This window comes from Rosa rugosa, chromosome 5 (assembly GCF_958449725.1).
Source record: "Rosa rugosa chromosome 5, drRosRugo1.1, whole genome shotgun sequence".
NCBI lineage: Eukaryota > Viridiplantae > Streptophyta > Magnoliopsida > Rosales > Rosaceae > Rosa > Rosa rugosa.
This window is the reverse complement of record NC_084824.1, coordinates 26,650,292-26,655,257: the sequence shown is the minus strand read 5'-3', so window position 1 is coordinate 26,655,257 and position 4,966 is coordinate 26,650,292.

Below are 4,966 nucleotides of genomic sequence, written 5' to 3'. Positions count from 1 at the left end.
TGCGCCTTCAGAAATCAAGGGTAGCCCTTCTAAGGTTACACTTGCTGATGCAAGTCCAGGTCTTGCCCTGTCAGGCCATGAAGTTGAGGGATTGGACAGTGGAGGAGTCGACCAGGCAAGCGGGTTGGTATTGGGAGACGAACCTACCGAGGCACTAAGCGACGACCGTCAGCAAGGTAAGTCTGGCACTGGTGACACTTCGGCTGAGGACAAAGGAGGTGCTCTTGGAGATGGGGGAGATGGGGATGAAAGGGCTAAGGTGACAAATGCCGATCCTTGAAGTGTCAAGGGTTGACGTAAGGTTTAGTTTGTTATTTCTATTTTGTTCTTGCATGTTGTAGGGACTCTTTGGATTTGTTTACTTTACGTTGCGGATGTCTCACTCTTTATTTTGCTAACTCGGATGGCTGATTAGCTCTTTTGTGGTAGGGTATACAGCTCTTGAATATCTATGATTTCTTTGTAATCTAGATATGTCCGAGGATGAGTATCTTGACCTGTCAGTATTCATCCTTGGGTATCTTTTGCTAGCTATAATTTAAATCTTAATAGAGTGTCGTTCTATGGACTTATGCTTTATTTGTTTGATGAAATTGTTTGTATTTCTAGAATCGTGTTGTTGGATATCCAGCTATCAGCCTTGGTACGTCTAGTTTCTTTTATTTGGGCGCCCGCCGGGGCAGGCACCATCCTACTTTTCTGTTTTGCACTTATATCAAACTTAGATAGACTTTTTGTTGAGATAGCTATACCCTTGGGTTCCGGCAAACTTATTTGTGTTCGTGTGTGGGTGGATATATGGAACGGGTACCTCACTTGGTCCGCGTCTAGGCATTGACACTGGTTTGTCAGTAATGAGCTGACATAACTAGAACTAATCAGTCATATGCTTAGCACGGGAGTCTTTGCCGAATTGTTTGATTCAATAGAGTTTTTTTCAAACTAATTCGATTGTTGCAAATTCCGATCTCAACACGATTTTATCATGCAACTAGAACATATAATGTAAAATAATGAAATTGATGCTTGATAAATATACTATAGGCATTACATGCGCTGGCGTGCCACTACATAAACAAAAGATAGTGGGATGGGCACGCCCAAGTGGAAAGATACAAAAACGAATAAGTGTCTCCTCCCAAGGGGAGGAAGCATGGAGAGAAGGTCTTTCCTGGTAAAAACGGAGTGATGGTGGTCCAGTGCATTCACTGATGGTAGATCCTCAAGTTCTGGACGTTCCAAGGGTGGGCGAGTCTTTTCCCGGCGAGATTGGACAGTGAGTAAGTTCCTGGACGTTCGATGCCAATGACCTTATAGGGCCCTTCCCAGTTGGCGCCCAATGTTCCAGAAGGTTTGTCTTTTGAAGCAAGTGTGACTTTTTTGAGGACCAAGTCTCCAACTCGAAAACTTCGTTCCTTGACATTGCGATTGTAGTATCTGGTGACTCGTTGTTGATATGCGGCCCAATACAGCTCCGCATCCTCCCTTCTTTCCTCAACCAAGTCTAGGTTGAGGCGCAATTGTTGATCGTTTTCCTCTACGTTGAACATGTCGACCCGGTGAGTCAATGTCTTCAGTTCCACTGGTACCACTGCTTCTGAGCCATAGGCCAGTGAAAAAGGAGTTTCCTTTGTGGAAGTGCAGGGTGTTGTCCTGTATGCCCAAAGAATCCGAGGAAGTAGGTCGGGCTAGACTCCTTTGGCACGACCTATGCGCTTCCTGAGAGTCTTTTTGATAATCTTGTTTATGGCCTCTACTTGCCCATTGGCTTGCGGGTGGTATGGTGCTGCGTAGCGTGTCTTGATTCCCAATTTTGAGCAAAATTCCCGGAGTGAAGTACAATCGAATTGTTTGCCGTTGTCCATCACTAACGCATAAGGGACTCCAAAACGACGAATGATATTTTTCCATAAGAACTTTTGCACTTGGAGTGAAGTGATGGTCGTCAAGGCTTTAGCCTCTGCCCACTTAGTGCTATAGTCGACACAAACTATGGCATGAGTAGCCTTGTTATTTCCTTTGGGCATAGGTCCTATCATGTCGACACCCCAAATGGCGAAAGGACACGGTGCACTCATTGATGTCAAAGGTTCTGCTGGTTGGTGTGGAATGGTAGTGTTCTTTTGACATGCTTTGCAGGTCTGGAACATCAATTTTGAATCTTCTTTCAGGGTTGGCCAGAAATACCCTTGCTTGAGCGTCTTGAGAGCCACGGAGCGAGCACCGGAGTGGTTCCCGCAGAGCCCCTCGTGGATGTCCGCCAGTACATTCCTTCCTTCCTCAAAGGTTACACAGCGCAATTAGTAAGGGGCAGAGTAGCAGCGCTTGTACAGGGACTCATTGATTATTAGGTAGCGGCCAGCTCGGTACTTGATTTTTCTTGATTCGAGAGAATCGTCCGGCAGCTCTCCTTTAGCTAGATAGTTGTAGACAGGGTCCATCCAACTGGGTACACCATTGATTTGGGATATTTCCAGGTCTTCTTTGATGCTCGGCTTATTTAGATGCTCAATTGGGGTACTTCGCCCGACATCACAGTCAATCGCTGATGCTAGTCGAGCCAATGCGTCGGCACGCTCGTTTTGTGCCCTCGGTATTTGTATGACTTCATATGATGCGAAGCTTGATAGAAGAGATTTCACTTTCCCAAGGTATGCAGCCATTGTGGGATCTTTTGCTTGATATTCATCCAATACTTGGTTGACCACGAGTTGAGAGTCGCTGTGTACCCGAATTCGAGCTGCTCCTAGCTCTCTTGCAATGCGAAGGCCTGCGATGAGAGCCTCGTATTGCGCTTCGTTATTAGACGCTTTGAAGTTAAATCGGAGGGCATACTCAAATTCTGCCTTGTGTGGGGTTGTGAGTAGGCCTGGGATCGGTTTGGCTCAGCTCGGGAACATGCCTATACCGATACCGATACCAAGTTTATAGTCGGCTCGGTTCGATTCGGGACGCCGGAATCTCATTTGCAATACCAATTAGGCCCGAAACCGATTGGTTCGGTACCAATCGGTTCCAATCGGCCTGAACTGTTTTGAATAGCAAAATTTCCAGAAACCTGAAAAAATGCAGCATTGTTAATTTGCAAACCTCACAGATCCAACCACTAATCAACCCCAAATTCAATCATGCTGCTACAAAGTACAAAGCATGAACGAAAACAGAAAAATATGAGAAAGTGAGAGACTTACCCGCAGTTTTCCCATCGATTCAGAGTGGGAGGCTTGAAGAATCGAGTTGAGTCAAATCGAGGCTCTTAAGTCTTAACTTCTTCACTCTTGAACTCTGATTTGGTCTCTGTGAGAGGACTGAGAGGAGTGACCGAGTGAGAGACTTCGATTCTTCAATGGAGGGGAGAGAGGAGTGAGAGCCTTCGATTCTTCAATGGAGGGCAAAGAGGAGTGAGAGCCTTAGAATTTGAATCTCCTCTCTGGGCCTTCGAATCTTCGATGGAGGGCAGAGAGCCAGAGAGGAATTTAGGGTTTGTGAGTTGAGAAATGAGAACGGCAAAACGCGAAATGAATTGGGATTTGGGAGTTTAGGGCTGAGTGGCTAACATTTACGACAAGTCGTGAAAAGATTAGAAAATCGGGTCGAGTCGGACAATACGGTATCTATTTGACCCATACCGATGCCGACCCGTTTACATACTATTCGGTACGGTAAGGTTTGGGAATATGTGGAACTGGATTTGCAAACCGACCCGATCGGTATCGGCTCGGATCGGACGGTTTCGGTCTCGGTTTGTCGGTTTGGAGTTCCCAGGCCTAGTTGTGAGGACCAGGCCTGCTCCACTCCCTACTTGGTTGGAGGATCCATCGACGTGGAGCGTCCATATTGGACTTTGATCGCTGCCCTCTGATGCTCGAACCTCTTCTCTCAGAGGTGGAACTTTTTCTGTTGATGGTCGAGCCTTATCTCTTGGTGGTTGATCACTTTCTTGGGCCTTAGTCGTGACCTCAGGGTAAAGTGGGCGAGTAAATTCTGAGATAAAATCTGCCACAGCCTGGCCTTTGATGGTCGTGCGTGGGTGGTAGTGGATGTCGAATTCCCCCAATTCAATCGCCCACTTGACCAGCCTTCCCGATGTCTCGGGCTTCCACAACACTTGCTTCAGTGGTTGATTAGTAGGGATGGCAAAAATCTCCATCGGGTAGGGTACCCATAGGGTATTCGACCCTAACGGGGAGAAATTCGGGGGAAATCGGGTAACGGGGATGGGGATCCCCAGTATTCGAATTCTGAAATCGGGTACAGGGCGGGGATGGTATTTTGATCCCCATCCCCATACCCACCCAATAAGAATTATCTGAAATACATACATATATATATGTGTGTGTGTATATATATATATATATTTTTTTTTTTTGATATTATTTATAAATAAATATTTATGTAAACTTCATCTTTTTGTCAATATTTAAATTCTATTAATAAATATGTTCAAAAAAAGGAAGATTCTTTTAATAAAATATCTTTATCAACATGTTAATTTTCCTTGATTGAAATAAGAAATTTATTTTATTTTGATATTTGATTTTAACTTCATATTTTACAATCCATAATTATTTGTATAAATTTTTATATAATAAATTAGTAATATTGTTAACGGGGATTTGGGCTGGTACGGGGACCTAATCCCCAATGGGGATGGGGACGGGGAATCCCCAGTATCTTATTACGGGGATTGGGAAGGGTACGGGGATGGAGAATGAAGTCGGGTATGGGGATGGTAATTTAATCCCCTTACCCTACCCTCCCCATTGCCATCCCTATTGATTAGTCATTACTTTGATGGAATGGGCTTGGAAGTATGGTCTAAGCTTCCTAGCTGAGGTTACGAGGGCTAGAGCCAATTTTTCAATCTCCGGGTACCGGAATTCCGCATCCGTGAATCCCTTGCTGACATAGTATATTGCTTCTTCGTCCTTCTCTTCTTCACGAACGAGTACGGAACTAATTGCCG